Below are 18738 nucleotides of genomic sequence, written 5' to 3'. Positions count from 1 at the left end.
TGAACAGTGGCGACGATTTTGGGGATAGTTGCTCCCCATTTTTTTGCCTTCACACTATGACCTCTTTATGCTAACCCTTGAATACCAAGGGAAGAGAAAGTAAACTTTTCTTGCACCCCCCCCCCCCACTCCCGTTTTGAACCCAATTGCCACCATTGGCCTTAAACATACAATTGTGAGGTTCTATATATACCCCTTAAAAATATGGTGTTTAGCCCACCACGAAAGGAATTCCTGGATACGTGCCTGACTCGCAGAGAAAACCTATGCCCATGCTGGGACTTGAACAGGGAACTTCGGAGGCGAAATCGAAAGTCGACCACTTAACGCCCTCGGCTACCGAGCCGGCGAATGAATTAGATAATGGCTATTGTATAAATGGTGTATTTTCGGGAAACATTCAAATAGCAATATTTCTTCCAGGTAATATATCCTAGGAACTTCAATCTTGCGGGCTTACTAGGTTCTGGCATGTGGGCCAACAATCTGTGTAGTACTCTGTACTGTTTGTGATCCACATGGATTTGTGATCATCCATTTCATCTACTCACCATTCATTTTCATCTTTGCGATTAGCCAAGGGGTAAATTATACTTGAAATAAAACAAAAGCAATACAAATACAAAACAAAAATAATGGAACGATTATGCTGTTACGTTTTCCTGTATTTTAGGCACGTCGCATTTATCAGCCAACAGTCAGAGATTGCTTTTCGGTCGAATGATACTTCTAATAATCGGAGGTAAATGCAAGCTGAGAATTATAATTTGGTCTCTTATCCACCTAAGTTGAGGATCTAAATTTCTCGATTTTATTTGTAACAATATTTACTACTGCGAGGAATTAAAAAAAAACTTACGGCTAATTTCGTCACTGGCTTCCTATTCTGTAATAGTTACATTTGTTGTAAGAACATAATGCGTTAATTTACTTTGTATAAATATTACATTATCCATCGCTTTTCCTAATTAAATCTCATACCATATCCAACACACACATAAAATGTGTTTTACTAATAATAGAGTGCGCAATTAGAAAATAAGTCTTGTCAAGCAACACAAATATGGCCTCCACGATGGTCTAGTGGTAGCGCCGTCGCCTTGTAGTCAAGGGGTCCCGGGTTTGATACCCGGTGTAGGCACATAGTGGTTAGGATCCCACTTTAGACTGTAGGCCCAGTCCAAATTAGCCTTTCTGTGCAAAAAGCGGACTTAAAACACCAATTCAATCAAGCAACACAAATATGAAATATTAAATCTATTTTTTTATTTGGTTTATTTTACTTCACTTTTCTGCCAGTTTTGGCTAATTGCGAAGATGAGGATGAGTCATGATGATGAAAGTGATGAATGGACACTCACAAACATCCATACCCAGGCCGGGATTCGAACCTGGGATCCTTGGCGTCGTAGCGCGATGTGCTAACCACTCTGCCACGGATGCCGGCTATTAAATCTACATGGAAATAGTTTCTGCAGTATGTTTGAGTTGAGTCAAACAAATTTCATAATGTGTATTCTCGCGGCATGTATTCAACTGTGTACTAATACAGGGCTAAGGCCTACCTACCGACTGCCGGCCTCACTTCCACCTGCCGAGGCGAGAGATCATCCAACCTGTTACGAGGTGACGTGTGGTCAGCACGACGATCCCCTCAGTCATTTCTCTAAGTTTCCATGGTTTCCATGACTGGATTACGCTACTCATTCGTAGCTCTCCAATTTCTTCACAATGGTGTGTGCCCACCGGTCCCATACACAGTCCGAAACCTCAGAAGGAAAGTTGTTACGCTTCTCCTAGAAGACTCGAACCTGCGCGTTCCGTAGCCAGAGCCCAAACCATGACGTCTCAGACCGAACGCCCACGGTGTGCGACTAAATATGCACTAAGTTTTAAAAGCAAAAGTACCTTCTGCGTGTTGTAACATGCCATGAATGAATTTAGGGATTATGATTCACAATCCCGGTCATTTATGAAGGTGGTGTTAGCATCACGTTCCGGCCCCCAAAATACTATTTTTTTAGACCCCTGGTGAACCTCAAAGCAGTTTTCATGCAAGGACGTTGCTGAGAAAATCCCCCTCGAGACCAACCACCCTGGGGACAGAATCCTCGCCTTCAGCGTGACAGTCAGATTATTTACCGACTGAACCAACGAGGCTTTTTAAAGCAGATATAAAATAAATTAAAGCCAGCAAAGTAGTATTATATTTGTACAATATCTTTAAATTATAATATAATAGATGTGTATACAACATATTATATTGATAATACAAAAATCATTGATAAAATTGTCCTTGCTTTGATAAGTATGCTTTACATTGAATACAGGCCCGTAGCTAGAGGGGGGCAGGGGGGCAATTGCCCCCCCTGAGAGCCTCCTTTGCCCCCTGTGAAAAATACAGAACACATCCCTACCTGAAATCCTCACTAATGTTTAAAATTATATCATGTGTTACTCTAGCAAGATTGGGTGGGGGGGGGGGGGGGTTAATTTCTCTTCCAGATCCAGACTTCGGGAAATGATTTCTCAATTTTCAGTATCTAGAACAGTTGTGACATTTTGAGTAGTCTTGTATTAATGGTGCCGAATGTGGTCCCATGTTTTTTCTTGGATGTGTTGCTATGAACTTGGAACTGCTTAAATTTTTGTTTCAAAAGTCTACCTTTTGGTAATAGTGATTCATGTGGTAGAGGGAGGGAGTGGAATGGATATTTGATTTTTGTTACTTAGCGTTGCTTTTCTGCCACTACTAGATAATCGCAATAATGAATGATGACGTGAAATTGATGAAGAGACACTCACAGACAGTGCTGAAACCACAGGGGGCAGGGGCCATATACCCCCCCCCTCCCGACCTTCGACGGAAGTTCATTCTAGGGGAAGCAAATATTGAAGTAAAGAAACAAGACTAGGAGAATCTAAGAATAGCAGGACAATTGGATACTCATGATGGGATTAGTTTTTACGTGTTCCTTGGATTGATTTGATATTTTAAGTCCACTTTATGCACAGTAAGGCTAATTGGGACTGGACCCACAGTTTAAAGTGGGATCCGAACCACTTTGTGCCTCCACCGGGTATCGAACCCGGGACCCCTTGATTTCAAGGCGATGACGTTACCACTGCGCCATCGGAGAGGACGTGTTTTTTGCATTTTTCTTCGAGACGGCCAAAGGTACTTGCAAGGGCCACAGAGGGGCAATTGCACCCTTCGATTTAAAATTTTATACAAATAAAAACACATTTCGTAAAATTATCTTGCTTGCTTGCTTCGCTCACAATTTCTCCTATTCTTATAGTCCAAGTTGAGAGCCATAGCTATATGGGGCGGCGGGAGTCGGCGCTGGGAGCCCCCGTAAAATTATTTGTGCCCTATTAAAACAATTTCTTTCTATGAAACTTAGTATCAAATATTAATGATGACACTGTAATCCAAGAAGTCATTGGTCAATCAAGGGATTCCTATTTTTTTCAGGTGTCGAAACATGTATTTCAACTATAATATAATACAATTCACACAATATTTTGCAAAATGGTTAACGTAACCAGTAGGCAAACATTGTCTGTAGTGATACAAGAGTCTCCCCTTTGAAGGAAATAGAGTCCGTGGTGGACTAAGGAACCCATGGTTTAATGCTTTAGCAAGGTCAAAAAAAGTATTACAATTTTTTCCACAATTCATCAAAGTGCAGATCCTAACAATTATTATGTAATTAATCCGATTTTGCTTGTACAACACAACACAATGGTGTTGTTGGATTGTCGATAGATTCCTTTGTGCGTAAAAAATCTTGCATACTGGAAACTAGAGGGAATCATTATGAAGCATGATTTATAAAGGGCTCCCTTAATCAGTTCTGCAGAGAGGCCCAAAGCTGTTGTTAGTCATCAATTAACATTATCGACCTGTAAATATCAAGTAGGGTGAAGGCACATAATGGTTCGGATCCCACTTTAAACTGTAGGTCCAGTCCCAATTAGCCTTAGTGTGCACAAAGTGGACTTAAAACACCAAATCAATCAATTACGATATCAAGTAGGTACAGTCCCTATTAGCCTATTTATGTTAAACTTTATATTCTTTGGCAACCTGGAAAGGTCATTATCGAAATATTGCTATTTGATGTTGCTCGAAGTTTTTTTTTTTTTTGGTTCGTTGCAGTTTCAAGATACCATCCCTTTTCTGTTACTTATAGCTTTTGGGGGAGGGGGGAAAGTACCTCTGTGTACCCTACCATAATATGTGCCAATGCGACACAATATGTTAAAAATTTGCCCCCTCTAGGATTGACTTCGCTCCCCCCCCCTACAAAGAATTCCTGGCTACGGGCCTGATGGAATAGCTTCTTTGGTCATTATTTACATGACAGCTCCTCTCATTGATTGACGAGAAGATTGAAAGGATGTGCAGGGGAGAAACGCCTGTCCTGTAAGTCGTACATTATATTTTCAGCACAATTTCTCAACAAACGCACATAAAGTAAAGTAACAGTGCAATTGTTAATTAGTTTTGGCTACCTACGAGATGTTCAAAGTATTATTTTCGCGGACGATGTTTCAACTTCAAAGCTAATAAATCTTATCTTGCACTCAATATTCAATGAAGCAATACTTAGAAACTGAGTTTCGATTGTGTAAAGGTTTTTGAAAGTTGCATACGTGATGATACGGAAGGCGAGTGTGGAAGTAAGGCCAGAGGCGCAACCACGAATTTTTATCTGGAGGGAGAAAGTACCAGGATAAACGTACCAATAATAATAATAGTAATAATAATATTAATAATGGCATTATTTTTTACTAGCGGTAGTAGTAGTAGTAGTATCAAATACGTTATTATCCTCATAAATTACGCAAAAGGGAGGTAGATGTCTGTGCTAAAGCATTTATTTGGAACAAACGATTTGAAATATTTTTTCAACACCAGGAATTTTACATTAGCTAATAATTGAAAACAAGCACACAAACTGTATTTTTGAATGGCAGAAAATGAATGATAAATGCATGCCGAAGATATTTGTTTGTACATATAACATGTATAACTTTCATATGTTTTACACATATGCAACATGGAGCGACATAAAATAAGAAAATACATATGCAAGATTCTAACACTAAATTATGTACGTATTCAAAGTTTTTTCATTACATATATTATATACAAAACATATTATTTACATACATCACATTACAAAAAACAATTATATTACGAGCGAAGCGAGAAAGAAAATTTTTTGATCCAATTTTTGCAATTTAAAACAATATTGATTTAATAAGGGACAAATAATATCACATGGCGCTAAGGCATTCTCTCTTTCACATTTTTTTTAAAATTAGATTATTTGGCGCCCATGGCCGACTCCCGACGCCCCCTAGCTACGTCTCTGAACTTGACGAGACTCAGAAAAGCTGGCACTGCAAGCGAAGCGAGCAAGAAAATTTTACGAAATGTATTTTTATTTGTATAAAATTTGAAATAGAAGGGGGCAATTTCTCCTCTGTGCCCCCTGCAGGTGCCTTTGGCCATCAATGTTCCCCCCCCCTAGAATTGACTTCCGTCGAAGGTTGGGGGACAATGCCCCTGCCCTCCCCTGTGGTTACACCACTGAGTAAGTCCGAAATTTGGAGGAACAAATTGAATCAATCCTGCTACAGCAACTTGTTTTTTGGGAAGCGATGATGACTTTATTCCAGGCGATTTTCTTCTATTATTATTGCACGTGGCAAGAGCACAAACAGGATGATTTGTTCTCATTCCACCGGCATTCAAGAAAAAGTGTGTATAAGTAAATAATAGACCCATTTATCTCAAGCTTCCGTATACGATAACGAAGTAAGTTCCATTCTGTCCGCTTAATGACGTCATAGCGCGCACAGCATCATGGGAATAAATCTCGGAACCTCGGGAATGGCATACCTTATAAAGGTACCTTGCGTTTATTCCTCAACGGCAAGTCTGAGACTTATCAGCTTACTATGAAGCCCTCAGGTTGTGGGAAATCAGATAAGGATATGCTTACGTAAACCTTACCAACTTGCACTCGCAATTAAACTCCTTATTAGAAACAAAATTGTATTAAGTTCATAATTGTTCTTCACTACACAAATTATCACATTCACATTTCCAAAATCACTTCCATTATTCCAGCAACATTCATAATAATATCTCTCTCCTAACAACTCACAATCGAATGTTTTAAGGTTAGTCCATAACCATAACCAGACTACTCATTTGAACAAAACAAATTACGTCATCACAGACAATTAACATCTTAAACATATTAAACACTTAAAATGATACAATAAGTGGGTGCGTATCATGGCATCCTCCCACAAACAAAAATAAAATTAACAAAATGAACATGGAGTAAATTTTCTTTTTCAAAACTCTAGGGCCATCCACTCAACTCAACAACTGCTTCTCAGTTTCTTGGAGTGTAGGACGGGGCAGACGTATTCCAAGTGGTAACATCTAATTGTTTAACACTAGTTTCTCCACTATCGAAATCTTCCGTCTGTGTAGCACTTTCTTTCCTCCTCCAATTGTGGTTACCTCTATACCGGTTATACCGATGTGGGGAGAAATTATTATTACCATACGAACTTCTTATTCGGAATGGTGTTCTTCTTTCTTCTCCAGAAGATCGCTGTAATCCCTCGCAGTTCCTTCTTGTGTAGAACCCGCTTCTATTTTCTTCTCCTGAAGGATTGTTACTTTGTCGAGCGCTACCACTGAAGTTCTCATTATCAGATCTTCCGTTACCAGCAGACACCTTCCCTGAATTGGGTTGATTTCTGGAGAACGTCAATTGTCTAACTCTAGCTTGGTTGGTTCTTCTGTCCTCGAATCTCGGGTTTTCTGTCCTCCATCCATCGAGTTGCTCCGAGGCTTCATATCTTCCCAAGTAGCTGGTAAGTTGATCCATGTTGCGTGGATCGCGAGTAAGTATCAACTGACGCACTCGCAACGGAAGTTGACTAATAACCAAGTTCAGCGCTTCGCTTTGGTCAACGCTATCCACAAGATTACAATACTAGCCATATGTGTCCCAGCAATATTCTTCAAGTGAGAGGCCACAGCTTTTCGAATACCGTTTGTTTCTCAGCGTCTGCATTTCCCTTTGCTTGGTATCAGCAGAGGCATATTGCTTTTTAAAGGCAGCTCAAAAATGTTCAAAAGTCTTCCACTTCTTCTCATTTGCAACAAACCACGCCTTAGCCTTTCCTACCATAAGAGAGGGCAATAACTTCAATCTAAAAATCATAGGGATATTTATTAGATCCAGGTATGTTATTAGCTCTTTTAAATACCTCTCAGCAGAGACAGTATTAATCTCTCCAGCAAACTTTGAAAGAGCGTTAACATCAGACATGCGAAAAGATTTATAGGAACTATTCTTATAGGCATTTTCACGAGATATCTCATCCTGTCCCCACCTCTCAGACTTTCCATTATTATGTCTCTTCCTGGGCTTTGTAATTTTCCTAGTTTCAGTTTCCTCAGAACTAGAGGAAACTGCAGAGCAAGAACTTGACGAGTAACGATTCCTTTTCCTCATCTTCCTCTTCGAATCACCTCTCGTTGTTGAACCGTTCATTCCCGGTTGAAATACAGCTTCACCATTTTGAGAAGGTTCTAGAACCCGACAGCCTGCCATTAACATCTGTAGTTGATCGACCTGCCTATCTACAGATGCGACTTTCTCCGTAACTTCTTCAAGTTTTTTTCTTGCCTTTTCTGATTTAGCTCTAAATTATCAAGTAATTCTGAGGAACTCTGTGTTGCTTCTGGCCTGCAATTATTTCAACACTCTCTATTCGTCCCCTCAATTTCTCAATTTCACTTTCCATTTCCTTTTCTTTAGCTTCTCTAGATGATTTCTCCTGTGTCAAGTCTAAGTTCCACTTTTCATAATCCTCCTTTTGTTTGTCTTCCAGCTTTAGTATTAATTCAGCTACTTGCTGCCTCTCACACGCAATTTCCTTCCTCAGAGTCTCCTTAATTTTTCTACATTCCTTTCGCCCCTCTTCTATTCTAGATAATAATTCATCCTTATCTTGGCTGAGCAGCTTCATCAATTCTCCTCTTTCTTCATTCCTTTTTCTTTCTTGTTCATTTCTTATCTTTTCCTGTTCTTCTTTATCTTATCTTCTGATTCTTTCCTGTTCCTCTTTATCTTCATTTCTTTTTCTTTCTTGTTCATTTCTTATCCTTTGCTGTTCCTCCTTATCTTCTATTCTTATCCTTTCCTGTTCCTCTTTATCTTCTCTTTTGATTCTTTCTTGTTCATTTCTTATCCTTTCCTGTTCCTCTTTATCTTCTTTTCTTCCCATTTCCATTTTCTCCATCAGGGTTTGAAACAACTGTTCCAAACAAGGACTTCCTTTGTTACCCTTCTCTTTACAAATAAGACATTTCAATTCTTCCCCCTTATACTGCGATTTTGGCAAAGGATAACCAGCACAACGTAAGTGGAAGCTTCTTTTACAATTGTTGCACTCGACCTCTTCATCATTTGCTTTTTGCGTAAACATGTTTTAAATAAGTCTGCCTCTGTGTCATGGTTATAGCTCTCCGATTTCGCTGATTTATTTTGCAAATGATAATTCAAAATCGTAATGATATCAATATTGGATAGTTATTACTATATTTGATGATTCACCACATGTGAAAAGTAGCCTACGAACAGCTCCGTAAAATGCTGGTATGTGTCTCAGAAGATCTAATGTATATTTCTTAACAACTTAATGACATACAGCTTTACTGATGAAAAATAACGTTGAATACACTAGTGAATATAATTTGAGCGAATGCAGTAATTACGAGATGAATATGTTACAGAAAATAATTACTTTTCTACGTCTGTACGTTCATTCATTAATGTTTCTTCCGAGTGACATCAGCCGGCTGTTTTCACGGTTTACAAGGTTGCCAAATTGAAGACTCCCGCCTCCCACGGATTAAAGATGGCCGTGTATATGCCCAATTTTCAAGTGTTGGCCCAGTCCCGATTAGCCTATCTGTGCACAATGTGAACTTAAAACAACAACAACACTACCGTCTAAAGAGACCACTAACAACAAAGCAAAACAACAAATGTGTATCATCCATCTCTTTGGTAAATACTGTGTGCGAATTAACGGTGGAGATGTCAGGGAGTCCCCTCCCCCCCAGAAAAACGTCAAAATAATATTATTTTTATCCCTGTCAGGAATGTGTTTACCCCCTCAAAGAAAATGTAATCCAAAGCATATTGTATACTATTTCGTAACTATGTAAGAAACACAAGTGTAAAATATTTAGTGTCCATTAATGATTCGGTCATCAAATATTTCATGGCGAAAAGTATACAGCCTTGTGGATTGAGAGAGTTCATCATTCTCCAACTGACCAACCTGACTGAACACGTATTAAGTGTTCGCAACAAACATGTAGGTAGGTTGAATGGAAATTAAGTATGAACCTGACAATGGAAATTTGGATACGTTGGATTCTCTTAGAATGTAAATATGCAGTTCCTAAATTGCCTGTAAATGTATTAAATAAGATTTAATGACCTAAGGTGCATAGAAGAGAAAGGCAATAGTTTAGTTTACTGACTGGTAGCATAATATGTAAAATTTGTATACCACCCAAAAAACTACTTACGAAAATAAAATCACAAATACGCCCTGAGTGGGCATCATTTACTCCCCCTTCCTCCTTCCCAAACAAGAAGCTAAATACATAGCGTCTATGAAAGAGATAAAAATTAGTTTGATGATATTCAAATTATGTTGTTCCCATATATCCCTTTTGTGCATAGAGTATTCTTCTCAGCAATATACCTGTGACGTTCCTTTTTGTGGGAGCCAAGGATTGCCACGTCACGGTAGCTGACCAATTTCCTTGCGCGGTAGAGATATGAGAGTCTCCTTAAAATTACTGCTTACTGAGCCCTCTCAAAACGTGATGTTGGATAATAAAAATATAATTGAGACTTTTGGATATGGGATTCTCGAGTGGATAGATGATCTACTAGTGTTTCTTGTGCTCTGTGATTTAAGTTAGGAATATATACGTATAAATTCAGAGTTTAAGAAGGTAATATATAATAAAAAAAACTGTGTGAACTAAGTGAATTGATATAGTAAGTGGAGGTAGAGTGAATAATATGATATAAGTGATTAATATGGCTCGACGCCATTAAAGAAAATTAATACCCAAATATGTGACACAGACACTTCGGAATGTATGGAAGTTTGGGTTCCTGCTAGCGTAACTAGTCAAGACAAAAGTGATGTCTCTCAGAGAAACCTTTTACAGGATAAAGTAAATACATATCTAGTTAAAGTATCTAAAGATCATGAAACAATTAAGTACAAAAATACCCAATTGGGGCCTTATGATATACGTACTTGTAAGAAGTGCAAATGAAATTAATGGAACAAATAGAGGTAATATTGGACAGCTACATATACTAAAAAATTGGAATTCAAATCTGCGAAAAATGATAACAACTTTCTCTCTCTCCAGTTCTAATGAACAATAACTGGATTGCTTATGTACCAGCATATAAAGTGAGGAGAATGGGTGTAATTAAAGGAATAGATACCTCATTTACAGATGATGAATTATTAGAAAACATAAAACCAATTGTTTTTAATGTACTGAAAGTGAGGCGAATAATGAAATACAAAATTGACGAAAGTGGAAGTCGAATTTCTGAGCCAACGAGATCAATAATATTGAAATTTGGTGCCCAAACCTTACCAGGATATGTAACTCTATATTATTGAAAGATTGATGTAGAGCCTTACATTCTCATGGTAAAGCAATGCACAAACTGCTACTATTATGAGCATTTCAAATCTAACTGTAGGAGTAAATTGAAGTGTAAACGTTGTGGGCAAAATCATGAATTCTCAATCTGTAATAATAATGTCATATGCATTCACTGTACACAAGAACACTGGGCAACAGACAAGGACTCTCCAGAAAAACAGCAACAAAAGGATATAGTCAAGACTATGGCACTTGAGGGCCTATCTTATCATGAGGCTGTGAAAAAATACCCAAAAGAAACTTTAACTACTATATCAGTAGTACCGAGTAAGAACAGAATATAAAACATGTCCTACGCATCAACATGCAAGGAAACAACATAGACCCAATATAATATTAATCGAAATACTTATAAACAAGAAATCCAATACCAAAAGCTTCATCACCAACTGTCTAACAAAAGAGCTTTTAATTATGCTCAACAAATGGATCGTAATCAGGAAGCAACAAAGTTCTCGCAGCGAAAACGTCCAAAATCATCAGAAACACCTCAAAATCGAGAACAAAGAGAAAGAGAGAAACCAGCGACAATTGGCAAAACCAAACCTCATTGGAAAGAAAACCAGCAGAGTGGTTCAATGAACTCGGCTATAGATCAGAAAGACAAATTACTTCTCCTATCGCAGAAAATGCAAGAGAGTTCAGGTTGTGAATCATCAATGAATGACCCCTTTTTATCAAATTTTTCAAAGTATCTAGCAGGAATATGCAACTTCGCCAATACATCGTCATAACATAACATGAAACAGGATTGGTCTGTTGTAGCATCAAGTATAATAAATTATCTAATTCATCACTCAGAATGCCAGGCACGATAAAGAGAATTACACAATGAAATATTAGAAGTATAATTCCAAATATACACAGCCTAGAAACCATTATTCACTTTTACCCAGAAGATATTTTATTAATTCAAGAAACGTGGTTGAAACCCGAATCAAATATTAAAGCCTATGGATACTACTGGATAAGACACGACAGAGATGACGGATATGGTGGAGTGGCCATAGGGATTAAAAATAATTAAAGGTATGAAGTAATACATTTAAGGAATATGCCTGATAATATTCAAATAGTTGGAGTAACAATAGATAGTACTACATTTGTTACACTATATAATCCACTTTCGTCTAAATTACTGTATTCGTTCTGGTGTAGTATTTTCCAACAACTTCCGATAAATACTTCCATTATAATCGGAGGGGATATTAACGCACATCATCCATTATGGGATTGTTATGGTTCAGATATGTCAGTGAAATCTCTGTGCAGATACCTTCAAGAGTCAAATGTAACAATACTAAATGATGGCACTCCCACATATATCTCGTGGCCAAATGAAAATCCTAGTGCCCCTGACATAACACTCGTTACAGAGAAAATAGATGCCGATAACTGGAGAGTTCTGCAAGCTCCATATAATAGTAATCATCTTCCAATTTTGATCTCATTTGATTTATATATAGATATAACGCTTATATTTAGAAGTCTTCAGGAAAGACCAACACGTCCATACTATTCTAAAAATATTAACTGGAACGAATTTTCAAGACAAATCAATGTCTCTACTGAAAAATACCAACAACAAAATTTAGGGAAATATTACGAAATCTATACATCACTAATTAAAGAGAATTTGAACAGATCTACAATTCCCCGTCAACGTGACTCGAAAAGAATGATTGCTCCGTGGTGGACGACAAACTGGCAGAAATTGATAAACGCTAGACAAAATGCATTCATCAGATATAAAGAAAACCCAACAATGAATCATTTCTTGAAGTACAAAGAAACAGCAGCCAAAACACAAAGGTACATAAGGCAAATTAAGGCAGAGTTTTGGAAAAAGTTGTGTTCCTCATTAACAAATGAATCATCTTTAACCACAACGTGGAAAGTTATTAACAGAATTTCTAATGTCAATAATATTAGTAGATATCATGGTGGAGACATAAGCAGTAAATGGATGACAGAATTTCACCAAAGCCTAACACCAGACTCCAGCGACTGTGATTTCAACGCCATATTAAATTCAATGAATGAATCCACACCATCAACATTGGAATCTCCATATACCAGCGCAGAATTAAGAAAAGTTATAAGTGAAAGGAAACCTTCGTCTTCACCAGGAATGGATGGCATATCATATAGTATACAAAACTTACCGCAACTGGGGATAGATAAATTATTACAACTTTATAATGTGATATGGACTAGTGGGCAAGTTCCCCTTCAATGGAAGGAAATTGTTATAATTCCAATCCTTAAACCAGAAAAAACACCAGGATGTTCTAAAAATTATCTACCAATAGCACTAGCGTCATGATTATCAAAAATTTATGAACATCTTATACTTAATAGAATTACGTGGTGGATTGAATATTATACAATATATTACCAAAATATCAAATGGGATTCCGAAGAGGAATGGGGACAATAGATATTTTGACTACACTTATTTTAGACATGGTTGTCAATTGTTCGTCGCGAATTTTGTATAGTTGTTTTTCTGGATCTTTCTAGTGCATATGAAGCAGTCCTTATAGATTTGCTTGTAAAAAAGCTGAAAAATTTCAATCTTCCTAAGCAATTTATTAAAAGTATAGTGGGATTATTATTACAGAGAAAAATTTATGTTCGATACGGTCAACAATTTTCGAATGCTCGCACAACTAGTCAAGGACTTCCGCAAGGTGCCGTGTTAAGTCCAACATTATTAATTTGTATACTTATGATCGTAAACAACTATTGAAGTATGCTAGATTATTGCAATATGCAGATATTGTTATATACAAAAGCAGCAAGAATCTATCTGATGGTATAGAAAAAAACACAACTGGCTTTAAACGAATTGTGCAGATGGTGTGATAACAATGGTATAAACATTAACGTAGAAAAATCATCTGTAATTGTGTTCCATAGAAGAAGATTACAAACTCCAGTTGTGTTAGACATTAATGGATCACACATAAAACAAACTAGGACACATAGATTTCTTGGTATTATGTTGGATGATAAATTGAAATGGAAATCCCAAGTAGAACACATGGAAGAAAAGGTTCTTAAGGCGTTTAACATTATAAAATGCCTCACAGTCAAGAAAAAGTGGGGAGCAGATCCTAGACTACTCCACATTGTTCATAAGCAAATGCTAAACTCAAGATTAGAATATGACTCTTTCTTCATTAACACTAATCTAAATTGGGAATTTAGAAAAATATCTTCAATACAATATCATAGTTTATGTAGAATATTTGGTCTATGGAAAGGAACACCGAAACAAGCGACGTTTGTTGAATTAGGAGAATCACCATTTCGACTACGGGCACAATACCTTACGAGCAAATTCTTAATGAAAAAGATGTCTTCCATATCCAGTCCTATAATACCAAAATTATCACTTTTACAAACGTTAATGTCATTATCCCGTACAGCTAAATATAAATTAAATCTTCCAATCTTTTTCACAGCATACAAGTCGATTAAGGATTTCATACCGAAAGTTATTAGATTTTCAACGTCTCCGTGCTTTACGACAGACTATTTTAAATTAGCAACAATACTTCCCGTTCACTTTCATCCATATCCAGAAAAAGATACACGAACGTCAATGCCAAGTATGGTGAATAACATATTCATGGAATATGCACACTCTGTAGTGCATGAATATTTTTATATATATACAGACGCATCAAAGTCCGCAGCTGGTAACACTGGAGCTGCAATATATTGAAATAATCTGATGGGATACAAAATCTACCCACTACCAGCAGAAATTTTAATATTCACGGCGGAAGAGTTTGCTATTCGTCAAGCATTGTTGTATATACAGGAGAAAAACCTCAAGAGGGTAGTGATCGCCACTGATTCAGAGTCAGTGTTACACTCTCTGGGGTCGATAACAGCTGATTACTATATAGACTGGTACATTGTTAACATAAAATTTTGTATTACAAACTAACCAACTCAGGTTACTGTATTTCTTTTGTCTGGACTCCTGGGCATACACCCATAGAAGAAAACCACATAACAGACGCATTAGCCAAGTACGCAGCTGAAGAATCAAGTCACCGATCGCTTCGGAATAAATTTTCTGCAAAAGAAATGGAGTCGCGTGCTAAAACAGAATTGTTGAAAAGGTGGCAGAAACAATGGACAATTACAGGGAAGACTAATGGGAAAAAATATTATTCAATTCAACCACTTATACCTAAAGAACCTTGGTATCAAGACATTAACGTTTCGAGAAACTCTTTAACAAGCCTTCTTAGATGTCGGCTAAATTACACCCTAGCCCCTAAAGACTTGTACACTAGGAAGATTGTTCAATCCCCAATCTGCCAGTGTGGTGCAACTGAAGGAACACCTGATCACATTATATTTGAATATCGTCTTAATGTAACTACGGGTGATTATTTCTTAAGAGATCTAAAAGAAGCAGGGTATAATGGCGCATACGCCTTGTCAACACTTTTGAGGAACCCAACTAAGAAAACAATATATGTACTTACCAACTATATTGTGAGAGAAAATATTGTATTATAAAATTATGAAATTGTAAAATTATATAATGTAAAAGAAATGTAACTGGTGCATAGCTGAAAAGCTACAACCAATTATAAAAAAAAATAGAAGAAAATATGATTCCTTACCTTTTGCCAACGTTTATTGCTGTTTTGCCACTAAAAACACTCACAGGGATATAACACAACTTTTGCTTGACTGATTGATTGATTTGCTATATTTTACTTCACTTTTGCCTAATTTACGATGATGGGGATAAGGGATGAAATGATGCAATTGATTAACGGACAATCACAAACATCCATGCTCAGGCCGGGATTCGAACCCAGGACTCCTTGCGTCGTAGCGCGATGTGCTATCTACTCCGCCACGGGGACCGGCCATATCACTTTTGCCACTTACATAATCTCAACACTATGAAACTTGCTATTTTGAAACAGTACCTTGTCCACAAATTTTTAATCTTCACTCAACACAAACTTAGTTCTATATTATCCCAGCACGTTGTCAATGCAACTCATTGAATAACAGACTGGATCTTTCTAGAAATTTCTTCAAAACCGGAAATGCCTACAACTCCCGGTGTTGATGTTCTTGTATCTCAGACAATTACTTTTCATTTCATAAAGCTGAAAAATATTTATTTATTTATTTATTATTTGGTGTATTAAGTCGACTTTATGCACAGTAAGGTTAATCGGGACTGGACCTACAGTTTAAAGTGGGATCCGAACTACTATATATGTCTCCACCGGGTATCGAACGCAACCACTGCGCCATCGGTGAGGCTCAGCTAAAAAAATATAAATTCAATAAAAACAATAACATTAAAACAAACGAAAATAACAGACAAACAAACAAAACGTATACAAGTTTAAAATTAACAAGGCGTAACATATCAACCAACCGACATCTAAATTGAAAATAAAGTGGGAAATATTTGATTGGAAACCAGAAGTCCTTAATAAGGAAATGTCTTTAATGAATATGTTAACGGATGTAAAAAAAGTCCAAAGTAGCTCTGTATCCTATTCTGGTGTTTTTCGACACACATGCTGAAAGAACAAGGTCAGTGTCTGTGTGGAGGGTTTCTGTGGTTTTTTGCTTCCCCGTGAACTACATGATTATTCACCTTCTTCATTCGCTTTTTTAGAGTGCAATATATTATAGTAAAGAGATCGCGGTGAGAGCACTTAAATCTTCTTTTTCAACGAGAAGAAAACAACTTATGTCATCTCAACAGCGGATACAGTTAGGTTCCAGTTTGTGGGCATCGCGTTCGTTTATGCCTTAGCTGCCATGTTCAACTTGGAAATCAAAATATCGCTTTGATTCCTCACCGAAAAGCATTAAGCTACACATGAACAGTTTATATTTATTTACGCGTTCATGTATAGAAAAGATATATACAGCACTAAATACATCAACAGACACCTCCTGCTCCTTTACATATCAACTTACTACAGTTTAAAGCATGTCACAGATAGGCTGAGTAAATATATATATATATCTGGGTATGGATAGATCCGTTTATTACATTTCTTGTCTTGAAGAGGTTGAAGAGCTACAATATAGTGAACGATTAGTTCAGGCCCCCGAGTTTGAATCGCCTCCGCATAATTCAGCAATACTACATTTAAAATTGTTAAACTAAGAAAGATAATACTTTTCTTCTTTTATTACGTCAATTCTGTTGTGACGCAATTTTGTAATTGGTTACTGACTAACCTATAGGCCTAAGTTTCTTTCAGATTCCTAGGAGGTGGTAGTTGTTTATTTATTAAGTATATTTATTTACTTATTTAAGTATTGCATTAAACAGCTGAAAAACACCATGATAAATGATATACAATTCAATAACACACAATAATAATAAAAAAGTATATTACATAATAAAATATACTAAGGACACGAATTGAAATTTAAATTGAAAAATTTCAAATTAAGAAATATGAAATACTATCACATATACTAAATCACACGTTAAGAAGTAAAATCACACATGTTATTTTAATAGTAAATTGTCGTTTAGTTCCCAACGGATTATATAGGCCTCCCCAATGGCGCAGTGGTAGCGTCCTCGCCTTGTATTCAAACGATCCCTGGTTCGATACCCGGTGGAGGTGTATAGTGGCTTGGATCCCACTTTAAACTGTAGGCCCAGTCACGATTGGTCTTATTGTGCATAAAGTGGACTTAAAGAAACCAAATCAATCAATCAATGAATCAATCAGACGGATTATAGATTTATGACATAAGAATTTCTAGAATTGTAGTATAAGAAAATTAAATACCTGTTATTTCTAAAATGTGAAATGTAGCTCAGTCGTTAGGGCATCTGACTACCATTCGAGAGACTTAGGTTCGATCCCCTGCAGGGGAGAACTGGGATTTTTTCCACCTATTCAAACGGCTCTGGCGCCCACACAGCGTCTTATATAGTGGGTACCTGGAGGAAACTCCGGTGGTTGGGGGGGTGTAAAGTAGGTAGGTAGTATTTTGCCTACCTACCTACTTTACACCCCCAAACACACTCATATATATAACACATATAGTGTGTGTGTGTGTGGGTGGGGGTGTAAAGTAGGTAGCTAGTATTTTGCAGGAGGGCTCAAGATTTTTAGATCCGGCACGGCTAATAATATTTTTAAGAGACATCGACAAAAAGGAATCCGACATAATATGAATAAGACTTCGTTTTCCAATTAATTTTTCACAATTAGATATGCTTTTATCATAAACTAGCTGATTACCCGGCGTTGGCCGGGTGTTTAATGAATTCTAACTATAGCGTAACCCAGGGCGGGCCTCAGCTACTGGGCGGGTCGCAGGTGGCGGATAGCGAATGGCCATCAGATATGATGGTTAGCTGCGAATAACCAAATAAGCAGTCCCGGACCGAGGCGGCAGTGCTTTCAGGGTCTGGAGGGAGTGATCTGTGGCAGGATCACACCCATTAAAACCCAGAAATGCCCAAAGACAGCACTGTGACATGGCGAAGAAGTGCCGCCATTAAATAAGCACAGCCCCTGCTGCCTTGCAGGGAGGGGAGGGATCCCCAAAGGCTAAGGGAAGGATACCCTGACAGAAAACCAAGGGGTAGGAAGGGCTCCGAAGGCAAAGCAACACCAACCTACCTAGGGGAGTAAACCCTAAATAAATCCTGGTCCTTCAGGTTGGGGGTTGGGCGTAGGGTTAACTCCTCTACCCCGTCAAAAGAACTTGTTACGGATACCACAAGATTGCCTCGGAGGAGATCGGATAATTTGTTGACGACCCGGCGAAAGAAAAGGTTAATGAGAAGGAAAACCGATATAATGCTCGCAACCTGGAATGTAAGAACATTGAAGAGACCAGGAAAGCTGAGAGAAATAAGAGAAGAAATAGAA

Source organism: Lepisma saccharinum, chromosome 19 (assembly GCF_977018435.1).
Source record: "Lepisma saccharinum chromosome 19, izLepSacc3.1, whole genome shotgun sequence".
Lineage (NCBI taxonomy): Eukaryota > Metazoa > Arthropoda > Insecta > Zygentoma > Lepismatidae > Lepisma > Lepisma saccharinum.
Note: the sequence above shows the minus strand (reverse complement) of the source record.